Here is a 15,106-nt window from a genome sequence, read left to right on the forward strand (position 1 = left end):
AAATGAAAGAGCAAGGAAATGATGTGAAACACTTTTTCCTGGTCAGGTGTTTCTCTCGCTCCAGATTTGGCAGAGGGGGAAGAATCAGGGGTAATTAGGGTAGGAATGTGGCTAAAGCATCCTGCAGACTCACCCTGCTTCAGTGGCAGCCCATCCTAATGGGAATCCTTCTCCAGTGAGTACCCACCTGAATTACAGAGCCAAGCAGGGAGGTGCATCACTTTTAGAGAAATTACTACACCATCATCTGTGGTATCTGAATATCTTCAGAGCAGATACCAGCATGGACTTTGCCTTCCCTGACTGCAGCTCTGTGGTCTGCCACCACCACATGAAGGATGAAAACTAAGGGGAAGAATGTGAAAAAAATATTTTGCTTACAAAGTATATTTTCTTTATGATTGTTATTGGAAAAAAAAAGAACGTAACCTACATTAAAACTATGCTGTGAGGCATTTGTTCTTTAGACTTTGTTGTTGTAAAAGGCTCCCCAGGTCTCACCCATATCTGAGGCCAAAGTAAGTAAGGCCCCTCCTCTCCCCCAACTCTTCCATTACTAAATCAGCAGTTTATCATCCCCTCTCCCAAGGCCACCGCTGAGTGGCCACCTTACAGCACATTAACAGTCAGCGGAAAAATCGGGAATGTCAGCCAGTGGCCATCCATGCTGCACGTGGGACTCGGAGCAGGACCAGCAAGATGCTCATCCCTCTCCCAGCCAGGTTATCTACCAGTCAAGGAAATGCTTTTCCTGAGCCTCTTCGTTGGACATAACCAGATGAGAGCAAAAAGCAAGAACAGTATGTGCTCTCTCCACAACGCTGTGACCCCATGGACATTTGGAGTCCCTTTTACATGTAAAGATCCGTATAACTGCTCCTGAGGTTGGTGGGAGGAAGGGTGGTATGGAAAGCAGAGGGCAAACAACCGTCCCCAGTGAACTCCCAAAGAGCCTGCCCAACTCCAGTGTCACACACACTTTTATTTTGGCATCTGTATCTTCCCATCAGCAAGACCTTCATTTAGCACGAAGAATATAACTTTTTTTCCCCATCTCCTTTGCTTCTGAGCCTAGCCTCTAGATGTTCAAAAGCCAAAGAGATCCCAGAACCCACTTCCTCTGAGCAAGAACACAGACTGAAGTTTAGCCTCAGGTTCTGGCTCTGCCAACACTGTGCTCTGATATTAGGAAATATCAGAGATTACAGAGAAACTGAGAGCAGCACTTCTGTGGGAAGACTGAAAAATATGAATGGCTCTTTGCAGAACGGCCCTTTTTTCCTGCAGACTTGCATTCCTCAGTTAAATTTGTCACGTATTTTCCCAACTTGTCACTGCAAGCAAGGAACTTACTGCAGCAAGAAATTCACTGGGTTTCCACAAATTCTCCCCAAATGGTCATTGATTCTCTCCCTGAGCGTCGTTGGCGTAATTCAGGGCAGAGCTTCTAGGCTGGCACACAGCACTTTGTGCTGGATTGCCCAAGCCACAGCAGCAAAAATCACTGGAAACTTTGGAACTGGAAATTGGCAGTAATATGTGATAATGAGGAAGACGGCTCCTGTCTCTGCTGCAGAAGCCTGACCTTTTAACAGTGCAAATGTCAGGCAGAGACACAAATGTGTTTAGACCAATACCAGTTGCTTCTCTGTGGGGGTGCCCACACAGGCACATGGACAGCGAGGGATTTGCAACCACTGCACTTGCAGAGGGGCACAGTGCTGCAGGTCACTTCTGGAGGAAATATCCCTGGAAGCTGTGCCATTGGGTGCAAAGGGGCAGATCCTTACAACAGAACATGGGCCACGCTTATCCCGGATTCAGTGTATCCCTACTTCCCAAGACCAGCTCACACAGAGCACACAATGCTCTGTCTTTCCACTGGTCTGATTTTCCTTCTCATTCTGCTTCACCTGAAACACTTCTGGGTTTCCAGGGCTGCCAGAAAGGACTGAGCTTGCAAATGAATCTAGCTGTGAACCAGTCAAAAGCCAGAAGGGCAGCTGGCTTGGGTAGGGATGTAAGTCCATTGTTTGGGATTCAATGCCGAGCTTGTGGCCATCACCTGGAACGTCTGGGAGTCTCCATGTACTCTTCTCAAATGCCACTTTAGCTCCTCTGTCAATTAAGGAAGAGCTACCACTATTCTGGGAAAAAAAATAATAAAGACCTGCTTCTTACTCCTCCCCCACTAAGATGGGGACATCTGGCACAGTAACAACACAGAGCAGACCTGTGTGATCCCAAGTACCCATCCACCTCTCCTCCTCAGTCCCAGGAGGTCTAACAGGACACATTTCTGAAAACCCACCTATGGCACCCAAGTGAGCCCTTAAATCAAATCCAGTTAAATTCATCCGATTGCTTTCCTAAGAGGAGTTGCACCCACATAAAGAAGACCAGCAGAACTAGCCCCTGAGCATGGAGCCCATCAGGCCAGAACATTCAGCCAGTACAGCCACCAAGCTGCCAGCTCAGACCAGGCACCTTTTGGGTCTAATTTCCAAGGTGCAATTAGAAGAGAGGTGAGTGTGTGTGCTCGAGCGTGTAGGAGGGTGCCCACAGAGTCAGTTCCCTTTGAGCAGTGCCCCAGCAAGGCAAGAACATTGGTACTAGAATCCAAACATTGGGAAATGCGTGACTCTAGTGCCCAAAAACCTGCACACCTACCCCGGAGCTCCCATGGCTGCACTTCTTGCTCCAGGGAGGAGAGGCAAGGCAGCAGAGATGCACATAATTGATCATTAGCTCTGCTTTAGCCTCGCAGCAGAGCTGCTCTCCTTGGGAAAGGCACAGCAGAGATCTGCAGGGAGCATCCCAGTATCCCTGGGTGATGGCGTGTGGTGGACACACCGAGGGGCCCAGCTGGTCCATCGGGGCCAGCAGAACAAGCAGTAAGGGAAAAATCCAAGAGGACAGCAAGGTATGGCTACAAATTGTTGTGCTTCCTGGGTTAGTAATGCTGTTGGGGGATAGGAGAAGGTAATAAGCAGAATTTTCTAGGAAGCACGCTGAAAATAAGGTACTAGGAAAAGTCACTGAAAATGTCAGGCAAGCCAACAGGGAAAGGTCCAAGGAGCAAGCAAAAGCACAGCATATACTTTTTCATCTATTCAATCTGACCCTGGGCCCGGTGCCACAATCTTTTTAAGGTTAGTGGTGGGAAAGCTGCCTTTTGAATGTTTGCAGAGGCCTATTAACATCCTGTGCTGAGGAACCTTAAACCCCAGGTAGTATTTCAGAGGAAATGGACAGCACAAAACACAGACTGAAAATTAACCACAGCAGACCCCAGGCCTAAATAAGTTCCACTAGCCCTTTCTGAAATCACTTAAAGGCTTTCCTTCCAGTTGGACTCCTGCCCAACCACTTTAATAGGTGCAGCAGGCAGGGGGGAAGAAAAAAAAAGGGGGGGGGGGGGGAGAATAAAAAAGAGAAAAATAAAAGGGAAAAAGAAACCTATTTGGCCCAGTAATTTAAACATTCTTTGCAAAATAATAATAAGGTAAAAAAAAAAAAAAAAGGGCAGTTTAACAAAAATTGCAAGTGTAGCAGGATCAGGAGGGTAACTTGGTGAAATTCTCTGTGGATGGCTGCAAACCTCTAATGGAAAGTTGTATAAGTGGCTGAGGCCAAAGTAGGCATTAATTACAATGAAAAATCAGTTTAGTGCAGGCCACAACTAAATTGGAAGCTGGTCCTCTAGGTAAAACAAAGAAAGTGAACAGAAGCTTTAGATTTGATTACATGGCAATACAAGAAAAATGTGCTGTATGTTGTCTATTATTAAAGCTGCTTTTGGGCCTTCTGTGTGTGCCTAAGGGATTTTAATAAAAAATTAGTAATAACCCTGCTGCCCTGGCTCGCTGCGGCTTTTGGCGTGTTTGTGGGTACGAGGCTACTTCTGCAGTACAAATTAAGTCACTTTAGACAAGCAACCTTGAAAGCATTATGTGGTAAGTTCAAGCAGCACACTTTGACTCCAGGAGGACACAGTCCTTTACTGGAGGCCAGCTCTGGGTTTAGAAGCTGCAGTAGGATTTCATCAGGAAAGAAACCCTGCAACTGCTGTATTTGTCTTCGATTATTCTTGGCAACACTAGAAATACATACCCAGGTTCATAAACACTGTATAAAATACTGCAAAAGAGTGAGTTAATGGCAAAAAGTCACCATTAACAGATTTTTTTAAACAAATGCTAGCTCTATAACCTTCTTTACATTGATGTAATGCTACTAATAACATTGTCTTTATTGCTAATATCAGCACTTGGTCCTTGGCATGGCTGGATACAACTAAGCCAGGAAAGTTTACCTGGATTCATTTAAAAATACAAAATACCTCACTCTCCCAACTTTATAAAGGTAACTTTTCTAATCCCTATCCTAGAGATATTTCTTTTAAAATGGTATGAATTATGTTCTTTATGCTTCAGAATATCAATACCTCACTGGATCCAAATCTGCTGCTGAGTCCATTTACAATTCCCTATAAACTAAATTCTGTATGCAGAATTTTCCAACATCCAGGGAAACAGAGGAAAAAGGTAAAAACATTGTAGGGCTACAGAGACAAGAAACACAGGAGAACAAGCAGCTCTGTGTCTCCTGGGTGGTGGGCTGCTGCTACCAATTGCTCCAGTGGGTCTCTATCCCTCCAGCACTCCATGCTGGGGATGAGGGGTTGAACATCTCCTGGATGGGTGAAAATTTGGAAATTTTTATGTCACAGGTAATGATCATGTCCTAGAAGCACTGCCCAGTCCCCAAGCCCTGCCTGGGTAGGAGTGTGCCTGTACTCCTGTATTATCAGTGTTTGCTATTTCACTCTGAGTTGCATCAGGTTTCTGTGATCTCTACTAAAGAGCCTCCTCTTGGGTGATTTTCTCCCCCTCCAAGCCCATGTTTACTATTCTTTTTCCTTGCAAAGGAAAGTATGGAGAAAGCATCCAATTCCTTTCTAAAGCTACCAGGCAAGAATTTATCACCAGTTGAATTCCACAAACTTTAAAGCCACCTCATTTTCTCATTTTTCAAATCTGATTCACAGCTGGGTGTGTTAGGTTGACAGTCCAGCAACTCTCATCCTAATCCCAGTGGCTCCATGAGCTGTTCCTGGGATGAGCAGGGCTTACAGGCGTGTGCAGACCTGGGCTCCTCCTGCCCATCAAGGTGACATAGACAGCAATGTCCCCGAGCGCTGTGACAAGGAAAAGGGGCTCCTCTCTGTAATGTGACCTAGATGTGACCCAGAAGCGTGCTGGAAAAGAAACAACTTTGGCTTTCAGCACTTTGTCACACGGACGAGTTGGGCTTCAAAATCCTTTTATCCCACTCACACGTGGCTGCACGCCCGGATTCCTGTCACCATGTGCCATGTGCTCTCGACTCGGACTGACACCTTCCCTCTTGCCAGCTGCACTTGCCATGTTTTGTGGTGTCAGGCAAGGCTGTCACAAGAAAGGACTATCCCAGTTTACTGTTCTGATGGCCAGCACAGAACCCAATTACTTAAAAGAAGGTGGGACATGAGCACAGAAAGAAGGTTTCTTTTTGAAAACAAAGCAAAACCAGTATTGTGAACCTCTAAGTTGCTCCAGAGCAGTGGAGCACTGGGGGTGGGTGGCTCATCCCCATTATTCACAGACTGCCCCTATTGCAGCCTCCTCTCCATGAAAGGATGAGGAGGAGCAGAAGGGATTTCCTGGGGAGAATCAGCACAGCCAAGGTAGCTCATGCTCCTGAGTGCTGAGGCTGTACAGCTCTAAGGGAGGAGATTGGGAAAAACAAATTGTGGTGCTGAACATTTCCCAGCAGCTCTTCCTTCAACCAGTCACAAGCAATGGGCTCACTCGGACACCATCCCAACGGATAAACTCCATGGCTGGCAAGCAAGGAATGGGGGGCTGCCAGTGGACACAGTGGGGAATAGTCTGATGTAGCTGGAATACTGAAAAACTCAGAAACAAACGGTCCTCTTTGCATACACCTATAAACCTATAGATACACACAAATGTTTTGCGACATATCCGAGTTTGAAATGTGTTAGCACATCAGCGCTTCCAGACATGTCTGGAAGGTGCATCCAAGTCCCTTCTCTTTCTTACCAAACTTGTTTACTTTTCCTCATGGAAAGCCGCAGCCTTGGAGGCCGCCTGGCACCACATCTGCTCAGCAAGTGCAGGAGTGGTCTCCAGAATCAATCTCTATCTCCAGCATCCCTTATGCTAAGGTCTGTGAACAAACAACGTGGAAAAAAAAAAACCACCCAAGAAAAAGAAAAAAAAACCAACTAAAAACTTTTGTCCGTGGATTCAAAAGAGCCCTCTTCATGCCAGATTCATCTACATTAAATTGGTCATGACCTTCCAGGTGTCTTTAAGGTTGAAGTGTTTGCTGGACCATTTAAAGCTCCTCTCCCGGGCTCCTGCGACCCTCCTGACATGGAGAGCTGGGCTTTTAAGAGTGTAGCCACCTTGTCAATGCTCAGAGGTCACTAATAGCCTGCCTTGGGCCTTCCAGCGGGTCGCATTTGGCTTGCTAGCCCAACACAAAGGAAAAGGAGAGGAAAGCTGGGGAGGGGGGATAATTATCATTCTTCCTCTCCACCCCCCCTCTCCAGGCTGAGAGTTATGCTCCATGTCACTGTGTTAATGCGCTTGCATCCAGGGAGACACATAATGCTCCTCTCAGCCCTGTTTATTAGTGAGATCCATTTGCGAAAGGCCCTTCTTTTGTACCACAATATGAATGTGCTTTGATGGCAAATAATTACGCTAGTCCTTTTGACATGAGGATCCACAGGCTGCCCTAGTTAAGCCAGTAATTAGCCTGTCCTCCTTTTTTTTTTTTTTTTTTTTTTTTTTTTATTATTATTATTATTATTGAGAAACTACAAATTATCCTCATATGAGCACTGGCCATTGCTTTTTCTCTTTTCTATTCTGCCTCTCTCCCTCTCCCTTGTATCTCTCGGCACTTTGGATAAGCGGAATGCAGCTGCACTAGAGCAAGATAAAGCTCCGCCATCAAGATGATGAACAATTTGGATGAAGAGGCTTCGAGATGAACACAAAAGCTGAAGAAGTGCGGCTGATGCAGCCCCGGACAGCTGAAGAATGCTGCAGTCTGCAGATGAATAGCCCTCATTTGTGAATATACAGATTTTCCATGATGAATAAAAACTGAGTGTAGGTCACAATAAATAAACTTTTTTTTCCCCCTTCTTCTCAAATAATAATTCAGGTTCCCGGCACCAAACAGCTGTAAATTGAAGGTTGTGCTTAGTTTTCTCAACTCTCAAAGGGGATAATTAAGCTAAGCTCATATTGTTTGATATATTAGCGTAATGATGAGCTACTATATTCTGGCTTGTTTCGAGTTATTTTAGGGGTTTTTTTTTTTCCATTATCTTTTTTCTTAAATTACATTTCAAATACATTTTAAATCTAGAAACAGCATTTCTGAAACACAGTTGCCCTGTGTTTGGGTCTATCTGGAATGTATTCATATAACATTTAATTAAAGATGCTACATCCCCCTTTTTGGGAAAAAAGTGTGGAGGTAAAAAATGTTATTTGACTAGTCCTGACATAATCTCACTCAACTGCCAAACCTTTATCCTTATTGGTGCACAACTGTTAAATGTGGCTGTATTCTTCATCAATACAGACAGTCACTACCCTTCTGGAACTTCAGGACTGGTAGTCCTTGGCAACCATAAAACCACTTCAGCCCGCCTAATTTTTTCATAATTTCACTTGAAGATCATCAGAGGGCAAACAATTTTTGATTTTACCTGTAAACTCGGGGTTCCGCGCACAGACTGGTGAATGTCATCTTTTTAGGGTGGCTGACCAGATTTGGGGCCTCTAAGAAGTTTAAAATACCTGCAAGTTGAAGACGTATCTTGGGAAGCAGAGTAAAAGTGAAAGAAGCCCACGAACCTGAGTGCAGGTGGAGAGCAATGGTCCCAAACATGCTCATAAAAGTAGGATACACAGCAATAATGAGTAGGACTGTTCAATAAAAGCATTTGTTATCTTGTCATTTTCCAAGCTAGAAGAACACATGAAGCTTTTTCTCCGTAATCACAACCCACAATAACTGAGCAATGATTATATTAGAGAAGAAGGAAATCAGGGAGCGGCACAGGGCTCTGACTTTAGTTTCAGTATTGAGTAGAAAGTTCTGCTAACCTAAGTCAAACAGACTTTTCCTCTTACCCATGTTTTGAGAATTAAATCCCACAGCACACTCATTTGTTTATATTCTAAGGCTATGGCACAACTTCATAACATGGTGAGAAGAGACAGTTCAAATATTTCAGGAAAAAAAAAAAGATTATCCTACATCTTGACCCGTTTCTGGAACCAATGTCAAGCCACATGTTTTTTATGGTTCAAAAATGTGTGTGAATTGTTCCTTTCATCTCTAGTTTGGGATCAAAAGGAGAACAGCCCCTGTGATATTTACAGCATGCCTAGAAAGAAACCCCAGGAATCTTCCGCCAAAGCCTGTTCCTATGAGGTTTCTGAGTTGCTCTGCATGACCAAGACTCTGACACGGGGTGGGTGAGCATTGGGGTGCCAGTGCCAAACTTTTCCAGCTCTCCCAGCCTCAGTGGTAATGACTCGTCCTGATTTCCCAATGAGGATTATAAATCCCCCTGTCACTTGCTTGACCTGTTGTCATACTGCAAGGAGGCAGCCCAAATTGTGAGGATTTCAGTGGGTTCAGGATCACGTTCCCTGTCTTCTTTACAAGCCCCTCATGGTCTGCTCTAAAGCTTTGCCCATTACCCCTGTCCTTGTGCTCATCCCATCAAACAGCAATGGGATGTCACCACGGATGAGGTGGGGCCCAACTTTCTCCTTCTGGGCACAGCCACAATACACTAATCACAAGTGTGTTAGGAAGACCAATTAATCAGAAATTGCAAAGCGGGGGGGGGGGAGGGGGCGGGGGGGGAGAGAAAAAGAAAAAAAAGAAAATTGGTTTTTTTCCCTCACCTGGGATAAAATTCCCACTGGCTGCTCACTCTGAGAAAATGCTGCCACAATCCTGATCCACAGGCCATTAGAGACTGTGAGTCTTCCCAATGGCTTCACGGGAGTTTCAACCAGGTCATTACTAAACCCAGAGAAAAATAAAACTGAGGGCTTTGCAGTGTTGCACATCGGAGAAACGCAGGGAGCCACGCACATCCCTAAGGATCACAGCTCCCAGGGCACTGATGGTGGCCAAACAGGCTTGGATTATCACCTAGAGCCCATCCAGTACTTAAACTGATGATGGATTTCCATCCATGCTTGCAGTAATGGCCGGACATTCATTAACTCTTTTCTCACTCATTATCTCCCTCCTTTAAAAGGGTGCTCACAGCAAAACCGGGATCAATAGTTAGGAAAACAGATTTTTCATTTGACAGCTGTGTAAAAACACACCTTTATTTTGTATACAGCCCTCTACTGACTCTGCTTACTCATTAAAGATTTTCCTTTTTAACAGCCATAAAATTATTACTCACATTTTTGTTAGAAGCCTGAATTCCTCATCAGAGCTGTGCTAAGACCTGTTCATTTTTGTAATGAGAGAGAGGGAGGAGGCAGCTCCTGCTCTAAGGAGGTTGCAATTTTAGCATGTAAGAGACAAAGAAGTGCAGATAACCCATCCAGGAGGCAGGAGGGGTTGAGGACAAGGTAAAGGTGATAAAACCAAACAAACAACCCTGTTGTGTTTAATAACTTCAGCCTCAGTTTATGCTGTTACAGGATTTCAATATTTTTCAGATTATGCAATCTGATTTAGTAATCAGTTGCTCAATACGTGTCTTGTTCTTCCTCGTCTCTGCTGCAAGAGCTGATGGAGGCAAAAGGCTCTCGTGTCCTGGTGGGAAGAACCACTCTCACATTCAAAAGTTAAGACTGACCCAAGGGATCATCAATCAGTAGCTCACTTTAAAATTCTCTTTAAAATGTTTTACTAGCTCACTTTACTTGGCATTTTTATCACTATCTGTATCTCTAAAGCAGTGATATAATTAGTAAAGCTATTAATGTTTCTTATGTTTAGTCTTACAAAAGCTACAAATATCTATAAATCTGGCTTACAACAAAATAAATAATGACAATAATTCTGTCAAGCATCAATATAATTTGCCGGACAGCATTGTGTAAACCAAGCAAATATCTGAACCATTAATGAGCTTAATCTGTGCCATTTAACCGCCCCCTCAGTAAATTGTTCTGCAGGCCAGAGATGGGTCTCCAGCTTAGTAACTCTGCAAATTTCCCACAAAAGTGACCAGCCTGACTTAATCCAGTTCTGCCTCACACTCTCCTACAACTAGAGACAATTTCTTACCGAATGTGTAGGAAAGGGGTTTTTTCCCCCATCCGTGTAAAACTTTGGGTTTTCAGAGAAGCTGATGTTCTGCATGGATCCATGTTCCCTAAGAGAAAAACCCAAATGAAGCAAACCAAAAAAACCTGCCACCTGAAAATAACTACCCTTTCCCTTTTTTTCCTGACAATATTCACTTTTTAGTGGTGAGGGCGTTCACTCAGGACAAGACAGAGTCAGTTATAAGACTCTGCTCTGTGTTGTTCAAACCAGTAACAGGAATCTGGGTGGCAGCATCTTCGCCTTAGGGTTAGGTTCTCTCATTCAAGCCAAAATTTATGCCTCAGGCAGGAGAAACTTTTCATCTCTAAAACATCAAACCATGATGCTGCAGAGTCATGCTTTTTGTCGTATTGCCTGCTCCCAATACAGGGATTTTTGTGAAAACTCCTGGACAGCTCACGTCCCCAAGACTTTGAACCATAGCATGGGCCATCCTTTATTCTGCTAACACTTGATTTTTCTTTAAAATTGAGTGGGTTTCAACATATGCACCAAAAAAAACCCAAACAACCAAAAAAACCCCACCAACAGAAAGGGCAGACCAAGCCTTGGCAAAGGAATATAAACCCACCACCCATGGCATCACCATTTCAAAAACAAAATAAATGTCTGCTCTCATGAGCCCCGAGTAAAAGCCCCTTTAAGTAAAAGTATTAGAAGAATACATCAGCTATAAGATATAATACCAGTGACTAATACCACAGGATGGGCATTTTTAACTTTCACTCTGAAATGACTGGATGATAAGAGAGTACAATATATATTTTGAATTCAGGGTGAGAAGATCTTTTTAATATAAGTGTTTTATGATGTAGTCATACATCATTTCTAACTAAAATGCTAAACAAAACACCATCCTTTTCTGAAACATAGATAATGATGGATTTTTGTTATTCTATTTTATTCCATAAGATAGTTTTTCAACCCAAACTTTTATTTTATTGATGACATAAGAAGGCCCCAGTACATCTTCTTTCATATATGAGACAATCTCATGAAAACTGTGAGCTAAAACTCAAATGTCATTACAGAGACAGAATTTCTGGATACGTGATCGCTTATTGGGATAGTCCCAAAAGATGGGATTAAAGGAGATTAAAAGGACCAGGTATGTTTTGTTGATTGCTTTGGCACTTGAAAAGCCCTCTGATCTCAGAGCAGGAGTTTTGTGGGTATTATTATAATAATAATGGGGATCTTGGAGGACGGAAGGTGGATAAGCAGAAGGGAACTAAATCCAATAATGTTTGTACTGTCACAAAGCCAGGATGGTTTGGGATATGATTTAATCCTATGGAGCAGACCTACCCAACACTCCTAAGGAAGAGATAGACAAATAAATATACCCAGTAAAATAGAGGCATATCTGCAAAGTGAAATCCCTCACCCTTCCCTGGGCAAAATATTTTATTCCATCAGCTCCCAAACTCGCCAATAATTTGCCTCTGAGTGTGCTGAGCAAGAATCCCAGCAAATCTCTGCCTCCTCCACTTTATAGCCTCAGTGAAACACGACATCCAAGGATTTGCCTGTGCTTTCTGTCTCTTTCCTTGTTTGTTTTCATGTGTACCACCAAAACAGACTGTCACTACCTAAAAGGAACCAAAATGTTTTAAATACTGACTACTGCAAAAATATGAAACACCTTTTTTAGTACTTGGTTCAAACAGCGGGATCGAGGGGGGAAGGAAAATGGCATTTCCACTACTCTGGTGTTGAGGATGGATGGCTGCTCACTGCACCAGTGCCTTTCCAAACACCTTACTGTGTCTCTCACAAGGTAATTTCTTCCATAGTCTCTTGTCCCAGAGACTCCCAAGCTTGGTTGTGTTTTTAAAAAAGAGCTTTCCTGGAAAAGCTGATGTTAGAATGGCAGTGCGAAGTTGTACAAATTTTATCACTTCTGTGCTTCAAGAAAATCTGAATTAAACCCTCAACTTGTAACACTTTAATCCATTCTTCCACGGAGCTGGACCAAGTGATGAGCCAGCCCATGGCAGACACATCTGCAGCAGAGACACAGGGCCTGCTTTTACAGCAGTAAAATAATAAATTTTAAAAACTCCAGGCCTGTAGTTGTTCTTGTTTTGAGTTCTTACACTGACTACTTTGCCCATATACCGCCTGAAGATTTTGGCCGTGGTGCCTAATCAGAACAATAGTTCAGAAGAAGCCAGCAGTCCTGGTTACAATTAGTTGGGACTATTTTAACTACCTGTTTGGTTGTTACAGATTTAAGAAGGACTGGCTGGTGAGAAGAAGGTTCTGGCAAAAACATCTCTGCTGAGTCAGAAACACTTAGGGATTTTTTATTTTCTAATTTTTATTTTCTACGTTCAGCAACATAGTTTGGAAAGACTGCTTAAAAAACCTGAGATACATCCTTTCCTGTTTTTCATATCCATTCCTGACTCTTAGCTCTCCAAGGAAGTTTGTATTTCTTATTTACACACAGTGGCCAGCACAGCACCCTCCTGTCCCCAGAGCTCAGTCAGAAAAGAAATAAAAACAATCTGAAGAACAAGTGGATCACACAATCAGTGTGATCTTCCCCTAAATCCTGGATGAAACACCTCACGAAATCCACACGGGAAAGCCTGAATGCATTAACCAGAAAAAAATATTAAAAAAAAAAAAAAAAGAGAGATCTGTGAAAGAAGTTCCATTTAAAATAAAAGGCAGCAGAGACCAAACTCTAAGAGTCCAGGTTTCAAATGAGCTTTCATTATTCATTGACCCAGGTTTCTTCTTTGTGCCATGCAGAAAGCAAAAGGTTAAACTGGTGCCGATGGGAGCAGGGACGGGAGGGTGGGTGCTGTGGACAGCTTGGCCCCACACAGCTGGGGAGGGGATGCTTTGGCTGTGCACTCAGAACTTCCCAGCACAAGGGTGCAGCAGCTCAGCTAATTGGGGAAGATAAAAGGCAGGTTTTTATGAGACAGACACCATCATTATCAGAAATGAAGGATAAAAACTTGAGCAGCTACATCTTATTTTATCGCTGGGAAGTCTCAGAAGGAAAAAAGAATTATCAAAGTTTTTGATAGTTCCATTTAACCACAAGAAAACTATGTTAATGTAACCTTAAAGGTTTGACTGAAACCTATGAAATCAAGGCAACTCATAGTCCAGGCCTCAGCTTCTTCCCTAAGCCACCTGTAGTGCTGGGTCTGTGTGAGACACAAACGGTGCCTGCTTGGGGACAGTATAATTTATATGGGCAGACCACGCTGCTGTAACCCCAAAACCGACACCCAGCACAGCCCCTAGAGCTGCACACAAAGTGGGCTTCTGTTTCCTATGCTTTCCCTCTGTTTCTCATAAGGAAAACATAAAGACCATAAGCAGTTTCATCACAAACAAATCCAACACGAAACTTCCCTCTCCAAAGCGCAGCCAGGCAGTGAGAAGCAAATGCTTTAATGGCCAAGTTGAAAAAGCCCTGAAAGTCTGGGTTTCTAATGAAAATACTGACAGAGCCTTAACCACCCGGCAGCATGAGCAGGCGCCACCATAATGACCATTTAAGCCCTCTTTTCTGAGAAAGGCTTGGCCCAGCAGCACAGGAGGAGTAAACAGGGCTGGTAACTTAATGACCTTTGAGCATTAGCAGATGGCCTTTTTACGAGCACAGATTAGTAGAACATGGGAGTTTTTAATGGCTACTAACAGGTGCCAAGGCTGCTTTTCCCTTCTCTACCTACCCACAGCCAGGAAAGCACCAATCTGCTCCCATGCCATCCTTTATTCGTCTTTCCACCCCAGCATCTTGGATGACACAGCAACATATGTCCTGCGCCATCCTGGCAAAGCTGTAGGTTAGCCAAAAACACGAGCACCTCACCTTTGGGTGATGGCATTATCAGCTAAGTCCTCATCACAAGATCACTTCTGAGGTACAGCCAGTTCAATGGGGATAGTCAAAACAGTTGCCCCTTCTTTCTGGTTCAAGAGAGATGTGGGAAACCTCAGCAGCAAGTTCCAGAGCTGTTTGAAAGCAAGAGGGAGTCTAAGCAAAGCCAGGGCAGGGGATTCTTTTATTTACAGCATCATGGTGCTCACCTATGACATCCCCAGCTCTGCCCCATTAAAGACACCCTGGTATCTTTATGAGCTGGGGCCACAGTAAATGCTCCATTCATGTCTCTGCAAATATTCCCTCACCCAGCCTTATCCTGGCCCAGGAACAACTCAGAAGCACACCAGGACTCAAGGCAATTACCAAATTGGCTCCTCTGCATTTATCTCTGTGGGTGGGTAGAGGAAAGCCCTCACAATTAATCTCAGATACTGCCTGATTAGACACAACTCAGGGGTTATGATCCTCTCGGAGCCGAGGGGCCTGCTCAGAGTCTGGAGCTGCAGTGAGCCAGCTGAGGCAGCTCCTGCCCTCACCTCAGGTATGGGGAATCACACACAAGTGCAGGTCAGTGGCTACTGAGTGGGAAACTGAGGAAATGTAGGGAAAAAACAGCAAGAGCATGGCTGGGGAGCAGATTATGGCATCCTTCAGCCTCCATTCTTTGGGCTTCCCAATCTTGGCCTCTCTTCTCTCAGCTCCCATTACTGGCCTCCAAATCTCTTAGCCTCCACTCTCTTGGCCTCCCACTCTCAGCCTCCACTCTCTTGAGAGATGCCATATGCCAGTGTCTTATTTTTCCGTAGAAAAAGATAACACGGTGCAAACTCCAGATTTTGT

The 15,106-nt window shown here is 44.0% G+C and overlaps 1 long non-coding RNA gene across 1 annotated transcript in view; it reads right to left on the reverse strand.

Annotated features, from left to right (window-relative positions):
* Window positions 1-14,269: 14,269 nt before the first annotated feature.
* The window catches only part of LOC120411589, a 96,293-nt gene continuing 95,456 nt past the window's right edge, over window positions 14,270-15,106 (reverse strand). The window contains exon 4 of the long non-coding RNA XR_005604012.1: window positions 14,270-14,394. This is a non-coding gene — a long non-coding RNA (uncharacterized LOC120411589). The remainder of the gene's footprint in view (window positions 14,395-15,106) is intronic.

This window comes from Corvus cornix, chromosome 3 (genome assembly GCF_000738735.6).
Source record: "Corvus cornix cornix isolate S_Up_H32 chromosome 3, ASM73873v5, whole genome shotgun sequence".
In the NCBI taxonomy this organism is placed as follows: Eukaryota; Metazoa; Chordata; class Aves; order Passeriformes; family Corvidae; genus Corvus; species Corvus cornix.